Source organism: Grus americana, chromosome 1 (genome assembly GCF_028858705.1).
Source record: "Grus americana isolate bGruAme1 chromosome 1, bGruAme1.mat, whole genome shotgun sequence".
NCBI lineage: Eukaryota > Metazoa > Chordata > Aves > Gruiformes > Gruidae > Grus > Grus americana.
In genome coordinates, this window is record NC_072852.1 from 204,682,309 (window position 1) to 204,695,177 (window position 12,869).

Here is a 12,869-nt window from a genome sequence, read left to right on the forward strand (position 1 = left end):
GCAATGTCTCTGTGTTTGGAAATTTATACTTTCTTCTGTCCTTGAGCAGCCATTACCTGTTCTCAGCAGGATGGCATTGCGTAACGTACCATTTTAAACATAACTGTATAATTGTATTTACTACTGATAATCTGTATAGATTTTCTAAATCTATTTTGGCTGATTGTCAAAGACCAAGTTTAAGACTTCTCAATCCCACAGCTGGAGATTCAGCTCTTCTGATTTAAATCCCGAAATCTGTCAAAAGACCATCTCAGCTCTTCTCAGTTTCAAGATATGGTTTTGAAGAAGTATTCTCACTTTGAACACAACACTTCATAACTGCATGGAATTTACTGTTAATTTTAACCTACGTGAAGAAAGAGCTTCTCATGGAGTACTGTTGAAAGGGCTCAAAAAGGCCTTTTCATTGCTGCATCAGTGGGTAAGAACGAAGGACTTCCCAGAATTGTTGTCTCCAAACTGGAGGCCTACAGCATTTATTTCCCTTATAACCAGAACCAATTCCCACTCTGCTTGAAGTCAAAATGAATTTTAACACTGAAACCTGAAAATTATTTTTTAACATTCATCCCAAAAGGGATATGAAGTGGATTCTTATTTTGAAGTCTGTCTTTCCAACCCAGAGGACTAGAAGCTTTTTTCAGTGAGAACCCTCATGCAAATAACATGATCCCAAGAGATGACGAGTGAAGAAGATGAGCAGATTCTTTAAGACTCAAGTTTCTAAATAGCGATTTTCAATATGCAACACTTTGCTCAGAGACAAATAACATATCTCTTGTGGTCCAGAAAGCAGTTCCATGGGAGTTTTATCCAAGAATTTATTTAATAAATAAATAAAGCCACAACAATTTATTGTCTCCAGTGAAAACGAACTTCTGAAACAAACTGTTGCCTGAAAACTCATCTCTAGAATACTATTGTGGTCTTGGCAACCTTAGAACTTCTTAGAAATCTCAGTGTTTCAGGGAAAAAAAACAAAGGGGACAGAACCTGAGGATTCATTTTGTTGTAGAGATTTCCTATTCCCAGCCTTATAACTCGTATGTTCCTTTCCAATGCAACAACAGACTCTCAGGAAAGTATCATAGCTGAAATGACTTATAAACATTTATCCTCTGTATGTACCTTGGCACAGAAAATGGATACAACCCACTATTAAATATGGGATTTGGAGAGCAATTCCCAAGATGTTCAGTCCTGCAAAGATCATGTATTTAGCTCTAAGCATGTACATAGCTCTAAACACCTACATAGTGCCACCACAGTGAACAAGGTTGCCTACATAGACCTAAAAAACCCTGCAGGATTTCAGGCATTAGTAGGTGTAAAATGTCATGATATAGCAACCCATTAGGCACTCTGGAATTTGTTGGCTGGATTTATAACTCATGATTCTGAGAGCATCCATCGAACAGTCATGATATTAGAGAATGCAATACTGCAAGCACAAATAGTTCATACTATGATAATTTTCAAAGTAATTTTCAACGATTCCCAGTAAGCAAGGCCAAAACAATAAAATGGAATTCCGCTGGGCTGCCTCATAGTTGTGGGAGAGTTTTTGGTATTATTATGAACTATTAATAACACAAAGATGCTGATCTTGCTCATCCAGACAGCTGCGATTTGCTTAAAGCTTCTGTCCCAATCCTGTTAATACTCAGGATAAACTTGGTTCTGTTGTAGTCCATCGATGGCATAATTTCCATGGATTCCAGTGGGATCAGAATTTCATTTCAATAATTAGTTTTCTGGTGGACTATCTAAGGAGGGTGACAACCATTAATTTGTTTCTTTATCAGTAATTCAAGCAGCTCAAACTAACTGTCACTGTCTGAAAAGACAAAAATGTTGCAGTGCTTAATTGATGGGAAAAATATCAGGTTTATATGGCTCCTTGAAGTATTTCACTCTGAGAGCACTTGAAGTACTCCATTCTGATTTCAAATTTTCAAATGTAATTACTAAAAGTGAAAAAAAGTAATCATAAAAAAGTAATCAAAGAATACATTTTAAAGTGATCGAGAATGGCTGCTTTTCAGTTGGGGTTTTAATTGCTTTCCAAGACAAATCCCCCGCCCCCCAACAAACCAACCAAAAACCAAAACCAAACCTGTCAAGTAATAACTGACCATTTTGGAGACACTGGATCTGCTGAACATTGAGAGAGAAGAGTTTTGTGTGAAAAGTTACATCAGTTTTAGTCATGATGTAATAAACCTCATGCAGGTTAGCTTGCGTATCTTGGATAAGATTCAGCATTTATGGATTTTTTTTAAGTCTTCAATATACTTTCTTTCTGACTTTTTCTTGGAATTGTTTGCTAGGGACACAAAGTGCTTTGACAGAATAAATGTATCCCTTTATGTATGAGTTTATTGTTGTTATTAGTTGATATTATGAAGTAAAACTAGGAGTGTTGCCTACTTGACACAATATGGATAGTTTTGTGGGTGAGATTTTTTTCAGGTAATTTTTTTTTGGCCTTGTTATACACATTTTTGTCAGTTAGGAGAGACCTACCAAAATGATCTCGTGGACACCAGCAGAATATTCTACCAGCCATATTTTCCAAGATACCATGTGGAGCTAAAAATACAGTGGTTCATCTATTTATATCAACGAGCAGGATTTCTCTAATCCAAAAGAGGAGATTAATCCACGATGGAGGACCCAGACAGGATTAAAAATATATCATATGACTGTAGCTCCACATAGGTGGCATGGAATTTACAGAGTCAGTGCGGGACAATTACATAGTTTTTTATGGCAAATATACTCCCTTTGGATCCCGGTAAAATCTAATTCAGTTAAAAACATCTCCGAATTGAGCTATGTGCAGTAGATCCCTGCCGTAGTTCGCATACAGTTAATGTATTTTTTGCAGTCTGTTTTCCTAAGCACTGGGGAATCAGAAGACTGGCGAGAATCAGAACTGTGAAGTCTGGGACAAGATGTTTTGCAACTGCAACTTGTCTTGCAACTTCAGCTTGATGAAGAAAACACAGAGACCTGCTGACTAAACAATCAAAAATCTGTTAAACTTTACCTGGAAATATTGAGTGAATAACTTTAGCTCATCTCTAAGTAGGCCTGCTTTATTCAAAATGATTTTTTTAAACATTTTTTCCCCAGAGAAAATTTCTCTGGGAGAATTTTTTCGATATATTGAACATCAGTACTCTTTTAAACATTGATCATGTCCATAAGACTTAACTTTCAATCCAATCTTGCTTTTTACATACATATTTATCCATTCCTCATTAATCCTACTTGTCAGGAATGAACTGAATACCCCAGATTCCTTTTGTGGTGTTTGTGCGTATTGATACTTTGCAGAATCTCATTACATGTGGTACATCTGGTCTCAGGGGATAAAAGAAGATCCCTGCATATTTATTGAAAAGGAAATGTGCATAACAATTGAATGCATTCATTTTCACATTTTATTTCTTTGCTAGCATTATTTACAAATACACCATGAGGACATTTTGCAAAGCCTGAACAAAAAAATATCCAACTAGATCTTAATATTGCCATTTTATTAATTATCACTACTAAATGAAAGAGATCAGAATTTTGGAAAGATTTCTTACTGCATATCAGTTGTCATAAGGAAATGGTAAAAAAAATCACCTCTAAAAAAGAAGATTTTCTCCAATTCTTAATGAATATTTTTAATCAGAAGGGAAAAATAGTATTCCTTAGAACTACTGTGTCTGTCCCTCTGCCCTTACTTCATCCCACTCCTTTTAGCAGCTTAATTTTGTGTAAAAAAAAAGAGTCTTTACTAAATCCTAGAATTGCCTTTTTTTTTCTTTTTTTTTCTTTTCTTTTGAGGGTTAAGTGACCATGGCATGCAACACAGATAATATCTCATCATTACCATTTGCAAAAGGGGAGTCTGGAAACAAATGTTCCAGTTTAACACATTGACCAGTTTTGTGTATCATGACTTCATGGGATGTGCATACATCTATTACTACAACATGGCCTAAGTTTTATGTGATGACTATTGTGTGGGGGCCTAAAAGGTACTAGGTGAATGCTGAACTGTTTAGCAGAATTTATTTTGCTTAACTTTTACACATTTGCAGTATAAAAACATCTTCTTCTGGGGTAATTATCTAGGCTTCCCTGAAGACTGGTGAGGGAAAATTTCTGTCTGCACCATGCAATTAGTCTTAACCTGAAAGGACAGACAATTACCTAAGGAAGAAGTCTAAATACCTAGATGACTATGTTGTAAACATCTAAAGGTAAGTGAAAATGACTTCTCACCCACATGATATTCTTAAAAGCCCAAGGATGACGTATCTCTGCCTCCAAACATAACTCCTCTCTTCTATACCCAGCCAGTATCACTTCCTTGATACTGCAGATGGTTTGGTAAAGGATTAGGCAGATGAACACTGCCATGCATTTTGTAAAGTCCATCAGGAGCAAAGTTTTCTTTAGAGAAACTGCACATGTGCCATGATCATATTTTAACTTTTCTAGATTGAAAATTTTACTTACATGATGCTGTGTTCAATGAATGTATTTCTTGTAGCTTTCCATGGACTGCAACAATTTTGTATGTGCCTTAAATTTCTTAGTTCCATGTTATGGTGGAAATCCTTCCATACTATCAGAATTTCACAGAACAAATAATAGCAAATTTCTCAAAGCAAACTTCCTGACTCCACAACAGTAGTGATCCAGTCCAAAAGACATGTTTTGTATCCTTAGGTGCAGATGAAAAGTCTATGTTAAAGCACAGGCTGTTCTATGGGCTCTGCCCTTACTTCTTGGAAGTATTATGGAAGAAAATCCTCAAATCATTAGACTTTACCATTGCTTATAACATCACAGTTATATCAAAACTAGAAGTAGCAAGCTTAAATCTGTCCATCAGTTAAGCTAATAGTGCCAGTGTAGTATATATAACACACTTCAACTGCAGAAGAAGCTTTGTTGTAACAAAAGAGTATGAGTAGTACTTTTTTTTAACTAAGTGGTTTGGCCTGGATCAAAGAAATTTCACTAGCTATATAAGTAGTGACCATCATTCCTGAAGTGCCATGATGTAAAAGTAGTAGGAAAATGTTCTGCATTGTGATGTAGTCAAACCAGAGGCCTGTGACACCTGTGAATTACTAAAATAGTGTCGTCAACAACAGTATAAAGTATTTTGTGACGCTGTGGTGCCATAGCCAGACACAACAAATAAGCATCTTGCATAAGTATGTTAATGATGTAACCTCCGAAGGGGATAATAATTTCATGTTTCAACAATTATCATATTTGACAAGATCAAGCAATCTGTCAAACGTAGTGTTCTGCATCTGACAGTAATAGATGCCTAAAGACAGTGCAAAATTGGGCAAACATAGAATGGTATCTCCCTTTATTTTTCTTTTTTTTTTTTTCCTTCTTTTTTCTTTTCTTCTAAAAGTCCAGTGAGTTGTGTCTCAGAAGCATTTCTGGAGTCAGGGTTAATATCCTTTTGCTTAGTGAAAATTGGTATTAATGCATTTAACTAAAAACTCAGCTGTCATGATAGCAATTCTCTGATTACGAAGACCGAGCTTTCGCCATCTGGCAGCCCTGCAGTGCTCATTCACTAGCACTTACACCATCTCAGGGATGCCCAAAACAGTGAGGCTGGCACTCATGGAATAAGGCACATGAATTTCCCTCCCAGAGGTGCACTGATTGCCAGATCTGTCACCCCAGGAGCAGAGAAATATTCCAGACAGCCGTGATGGCTCCAAGCAAACAAAATCTACAGAAGGTCTCCTGAAGTCATGCCATTTTTTCCCCAAACCAATATTGTGACAGTTCAACACTTGTGTAGAGACCAGTAGCATCTAATACGTTTTAACATCTCATATTCCAGAGTCTGTATTTATCTGGATTTTAGAAAGCAAGCCTAACACTTTAAGAATAAATGAGGTGAATAAGACCCTGCCTTCTTTGGCCAATTACTACAGCAACCGACCAATTTCCCAAAAGAGATCATGAACAGAACTGTTATGACATAAAACTGAAGGAAAGGAATGACATGAAAATCTTCTGTGCTCCATCTCACAGTTACTAGTTCACGCATTGATGCCACATGCAATTTAATTTTCATAAACTATGGGTAAAATGTAATTAAACACCTGACTGCCCTGTCCAGTGTCAGGACACCAAGTGATTGCCCATTGAGGTTTGAAGTAATGATGGGCAGAACTGATTGTCAAAGCATGTCCTGGCAGATGCCACCACAGCTCAAACTGTTGGATGGAGGACGTATATAAGCAGAATATATTTATACAAGACTTCATCTTATCCAGAATGTTGGGTAGAGCTTGTCAAATGTCCCACTTTGTAGGAGATTGAGTTGTCTTACATTTTCTATATCAGCCCTGTTTTCTTCTTCAAGATATATATATATATGGATAGATTACATATATTATACATCATATTTTATAATTTAGTTCATAGAATTCAACAATTAATGTATGTAAACAAAATTCATCCCAGAAATCTCTTTTTGTGGGGTTTTTTTCCAAAGTTATGAGAAGCAAATAATCAGCCAAGTTTTATGATATTATTTCTTCTTTATGAATGCATGGTGGAACTTTCAAAAAAAAAAAAAGGAAGATAATAACAAGTAAAGGCTGGTAACTGTCTTTTCTTGAACAATCATCTCAGCCACATGTAATCACTGATGTGTGATTACAGATATGACTTTTCTCTCAAAACAGATGATCTCCAGAGGTCCCTTCCAACCCCTACCATTCTGTGATTCTGTGACTCCAACAGACCCTTACCAATATAAAAATATGTGAATGCCAAATAATGGAAGCCATGAATGCAGAGGAACCAGAGTCACTCAGATGGGAAGGCTGATGATGCACTGCATAATGGAAGGAAGCCCATGGTCCTCAGGTGGAGCTGTTTAGGTGGCACATCCCTTCATGCAACACCACATTATTTCCTAACTCGCTTTTCCCTGATTTCCAAACAAAATGGATCAGGCCAATCATTTGCAGCAAGAACACAGAGAGGATAGGGTGACAGAACTACACTGCAAATATATAAAATACAGGCCAGCCTGCAGGAGCCAGCAGGGAAAGCCTCTCTGATACTTGGCAGATGTACAGCATCAACAAACAAATAAAAGGACATGGCAGAGTTCAAAGACATTCTCAGCTTGATGCCAGTTGATACCAGATCATGTTTTGTCTGTAACACTGATGCTCTCAGATCTTAGAATTACAAGAAAAAACCCCAGCATCTTACGTTATAAAAGGTGGAATCTCCTCAAAAAATGAATTCCGCGAAGCATTAAAGCCCTCTACTCTACTACCAAAGTCACTAAATAAGATGGTGCAGCATCTACTTGTAGCAAAAGAAACGGAAATACACAATGGAATATAATTCCAGACTGGATTATTTTTATTTCTTAGACCATTACTAACAAAAAACTTGGGGTAGAAACTGATTTACCATAAAAGAACACGATGCACATATGTAATTCAGAAAAAAAACCCCAAACCCATAAATAAGAGATCATTTGTGGATAACTTAGAAAATATATCTTTGACAGATAAAGTGTTCTGAGTTATTGTTTTTAATACAGCAGGATGAAAACAATGGGATATCAATGATTATAAATTCCATCTTGAAGGCACCATTGCAAGACTAATATCCTTTATGTCAGAATCTCTGAATGATAAAGCTGACATAGTAATGAGACATGTTTGGGGGGTACTCGCTACAGTCAGTCTGCTTTTAAATATAACACGTCTCTTCTAGTGCTCTCCTGTCAACATATTTTTCACATTTTGTGTATTTATCTGCTTCTCAAAGAAGGCAGAAAATTGCTAGTGTTATGCTGGGCAGATAACTGATAACTGTTATACAAGTATCATCAATAAGCATGGGGAACCCCCCTCCCAAAATCATAAAATAATATCCCGGTGCGTGATGTTTGGGTTGAGAACTAGAGTAACTACTGGTGTCATCTTTTAATACCTGAATGTTAAACTGACAGGGCTAACTCAAGGTTTCCAGTACTCACCAGAAAAAAATGACCATTCTTTTCTCATCATTAGAAGTTTCACACCTTCAACTTATAAAGATCACTTGAAGTAAAATGAAAAGGAAATAGAAAATGTTGTGACTGTTATGAACCACATAATTTTCATGGCAGTAAGTGATCATGCCAAGCTAAACAACTCGTTTGTACAAACACGCTTCTTTGCCAGTAAAGGTTAAAGGTCAGCAATAGTTATTTGAATTTTTAAGAACCTCTTTTTGCTAAAGCTCTAATTTATTTCTCACTATTTATGATACTTGTTTATCCTTTATACATTGGTAGGCTTAAATATCAAATCTCCAACATGAGTGCCACATGCTGATTCTGTAAAGTATTTACGTGAAAGGCTTCAATGTATCTCATTCTTTACTCCTGTGATAAAATTAGGCGACAAGTGGCGATGGTTTGAGCCACTTAGGCAGGACGCAGAAGTTAATGCACTACCTTGAGTGAACATGGAACCCATGTAGGAAAGCTCTTATGTCAGTCATTAAAAGGACAAAGGGTTATTGAAAATATTTCATTTCTTTATTTAATGACAGAAGGTAGACAAAGGAAAAAATCTAATTTTGATCTCACTTATATTGATTTAATAATGCTGTAATTCTATTGATTTCTGGCAGATTATTCTTGCTTTTCACAACCTACACTATCTCTTGTCTAACGTCCCTTTACATATATACTCTTTTTGGAAGATTAATACTTTTTCACTTCCTTGGAAACTAGCAAGACATTTCCCACTTAATTCTATCTAGTTTTGACTTCACATATCCTCCTACTCACTTATAATACAGAAGGAGTATCTTATTATCTGTAATGGGAATAAGGGCTTGATGACTAGTAGTTTTCTTTATCTTTGAGCACTATGCCTCAGACTACTGGGTTGGAAACATAGTATTTATCCAAACCCCACAAAATTATGTGTAATGAAACTGCAATGGATTTAATGACAATATTTCAGTTGTGCTAACTTTCACAGTGTAGATACAGTACAGGTGGGTGTTAGTGCATTTCAGATCTTTAAAACTAATTGACAATAATTAATTATACTATGTAAACCAAGACAAATGTAGCATGACAGTCCTTGTGTGAAAGTGCGTAGAGAAGAATTGTATGTTTCTGACAGCAAAAAATAGGATAATGGCTGAGTGGGATCCTGTAAGTTGGGTGTGTGCACACATATGTATGTGATGGAGGTAGGAGCATCCCTGGCAGTCCAACAATAATGATGCTCCTAGAAATCTCTGTCTCCCCAGAAACTAGAGTCCTGAGTATAAACACCCAGGCAGGAATACATCTTTAAATTCATTCCTTCTCATCCCAGATTCTACTTTTCTCCTCTCCCTTACAGTCCTTCAGTATCTCCTGCCCCTGAACATCCCAGAGGCTTCATAGCCAAGACATTTTGCACAGCTTTTGAAAATGTTTCTGCTGTTTCTGTGATCCAGTCCTAGTGCTCTCATCTGGGTGCCAATATCCACTACCCATCTGAGCCCACCTCCTCATCGAGCTCTCCTTTGTAGAAAAAAGGCCAGCTGTAATTTCTGACAGTGATTAAAATTTGCACTTCAGTTTCATAAATGCATCCAGGCAGCATTCTGTGGGAAGAAAAGGAGTACAGGTAGGAGAGATGAATGCAAAGCAGTAGGCTGGATCATGGCCAGAAGGGACTATACTAGGGAAGATTTTTAGACATAGGGAAGGCTTCTTGGTGGCATAACATGATTTTGTCCTCATCACATTTAGACAAAGACAGACTTTAGCTGTGATTAGAATTAGTAGTTGGCAATGGTTATTCTTTTTTTTTTTATGACGAGAACTAACAAAACTACCAAGTAGCAATGGTTTGCTGGCTTTTTAAAAGCAAGCAGGAAGGAATTCCAGCAGGCAGGTTACACATCTTTCACACCTCAGAGAAACCAGCATTTCTTTTCTGTATAGCACACTTCTTTTCTTTCCAAGTGATGCTCACACCCACAGCAGTGACGCTGCTTAGCCGTGGCACAATTACACTGACTCACCCCTTTCCTGGTTTATACAAGGGAATCTGTGATAGTCTTCCCAGTGCAGAACAGAGCGCCAGGAAACTGTGACTGTGGCGTCATAGTGCCGGAGTACCTTTGTGAGTGTGATCTAACCAGCTCACAGAACAAGACTTGGGTTAAACACGAGCAACTAAACATCATTCTATGAATCCTTGAAAGCTTCCTGGCTACACGTACAGGTTGATGTTGCCACTTCCTTCTGTTCCTGAACAGGTTTAGATTAGTCCGCAAGTGAGCAATATAATTGCACCTATATTTTGCTGTATAGAGATAACCTTTATGTAAGTTATTCAGTGAGGTTGAATCACGGTACTGTGCTATTCTGCATGGCTTCTTTTGCAGCTTTCATTGCCATGGCACCCAAGTGACTTCTGGTAGCGCATTAAGCAATGTGCCTGTGTTGTGGTTTAACCCGGCAGGCGGCTAAAACAACCACACAGCCGTTCACTCACTGCCCTCACCCCACGGTGGGATGGGGGAGAGAACTGAAAAGAAAAAAAGCAAAACTCGTGTTGAGATAAGAACAGTTTAATAGGACAGCAAAGGAAGATAATAACAATAACAATAATGAATATATAAAACAAGAGATGAACTGCACAATTGCCCACCACCTGGAACCAATGCCCAGTCAGTTCCTGAGCCACCCACCTCCCAGCCAATTCCCCCAGCTTATATACTGAGCATGACATCATATGTTATGGAATATCCCTTTGGCCAGTTTGGGTCAGCTGTCCTGGCTGTGCCCCCTCCCAGCTTCTTGGGCGCTCCCCGCCTTCTCCCTGGCAGGGCAGTATGAGAAGCTGAAGTCCTTGACTGCTTGGCAACAACTAAAGCATCACTGTGTTAGCAACGTTATTCTCATCCTAAATCCAAAACACAGCACTACAGCAGCTGCTAGGAAGAAAAGTAACTCTATCCCAGTCAAAATCAGGACAGCCTGTCACTCACCAGGTGAGTTCCCTCTGTCTCTCATCCTTTCCCCTGTATAGGAACAGGAGCTTTCAGTTTCTGTTTTTCATCTTTCTGAGCAAAATATTTCAGTCCTATACTTGATTGAGTGAATGATGATGGAATAGATTGTAACTTATTGTAATAAAACCAATCGAGCCAGTTCTAAATTAACACTTCCCTTTCACACTAAAATACATCAGTGCTTTTTGTCCAAGAAGACAGATGTATTTTCAGATTATGCAATAAAAAAGGTGTGCATAAGGAAATATTAAGCAGAGAAATATCGCAATTTTTGTATCATCAGTCAGGGTTATAGTTTTTTTATTTCAAAAGAACAAAGGGTTAATATGTGCACAAGTCAGATCAAGACTCATTAAAGAAAAGCTCTTTTGTCTAGTTCTGTATTCACTCTGATTTAAAATATATATCTGGACAGGAAAGACTGCAGTGATGATCTGATAACTTTTTCTAGAACACATGCAGTGATTTCATTGTAATTTGATTTGCAATTTAGATATCTAATGAAACACTGCATAAATATAAATAACGAGAAATTCATTAAAAAATAGCATATGTTGTTCATCTTTGCAACAGAAATACCAAGGCATTAGCAAAGCCAGAATAATATATAAATTTCATGTTGTTGTTGGAAAGACCTGTGAGTCCAGAGGAGGCCACGAAGCTGATCAGAGGGCTGGAGCACCTCTCCTATGAGGACAGGCTGAGAGAGTTGGGATTGTTCAGCCTGGAGAAAAGGCAGCTCCTGGGAGATCTAATTGCGGCTTACCAGTACCTGAAGGGGCCTACAGGAAAGCTGGTGAGGGACTGTTTATGAGGGAGTGTAGTGACAGGACAAGGGGCAATGGGTTTAAGCTGAAGGAGGGTCGATTTAGATTAGATATAAGGAAGAAATTCTTTACTGTGAGGGTGGTGAGGCACTGGAACAGGTTGCCCAGAGAGGTTGTGGAGGCCCCATCCCTGGAAGTGTTTAAGACCAGGTTGGATGAGGCTTTGGGCAACGTGGTCTCATGGAGGGTGTCCCTGCCCATGGCAGGGGGGTTGGAACTAGATGATCTTTGAGGTCCCTTCCAACCCGAACCATTCTATGATTCTATGATACTATGAAGTGTAAGGAACAGTTAAAGTCATACTTTCTGAACTCTTCTCTCTCGCAGCAGCAAAGCACTCATTGCTTCTTCATCCCAGCATCTTGCCATCCAAAACAATTCTCTGTAACCTCACTAGAGCTTTCAGATAGTTACAGAACAGATCTTCATCCCTAGACTATCACTCAAAGAAGGAAGCAGATGCAAGGTCACTCCTTCTATATCCTGAACTGTTTAGACAAATGAATAAGTGCAAGAGGACACAGTCTGGTCAAGGATTCCATCATCTTGTGACTCTTGGAACATCCACTGACCTCTGAAGACATGCACATATCTAACCTCCAGTAGAAGTGTGGCCCACCCCACAGTGCTGCATGGTTCCACTCAGTAACCAGTGGATGGAGACTTAGACAATTGTTACAGTACATTGAAAAACACTCTTTAAAAAAAAAAAAAATCAGGTTGTAAAGATTCAGAGTTTCAGCTCAGCATCTTTTTTTTTGAGGATGATGAACATTTTTTGTTCCCCTGACTTGATCTGGCCAATGCTTCTGAAAATTATGACCTATTACACAATTGTTTAACTTAACAAGTCCTGCCAGTCCTTGATGAAGCAAATAAAAACTGCGCTACACTGAGATGGTTTCCTAGAGGTAATTTGTTCTTGAAAAGCATGTAGGGATGAAAAAA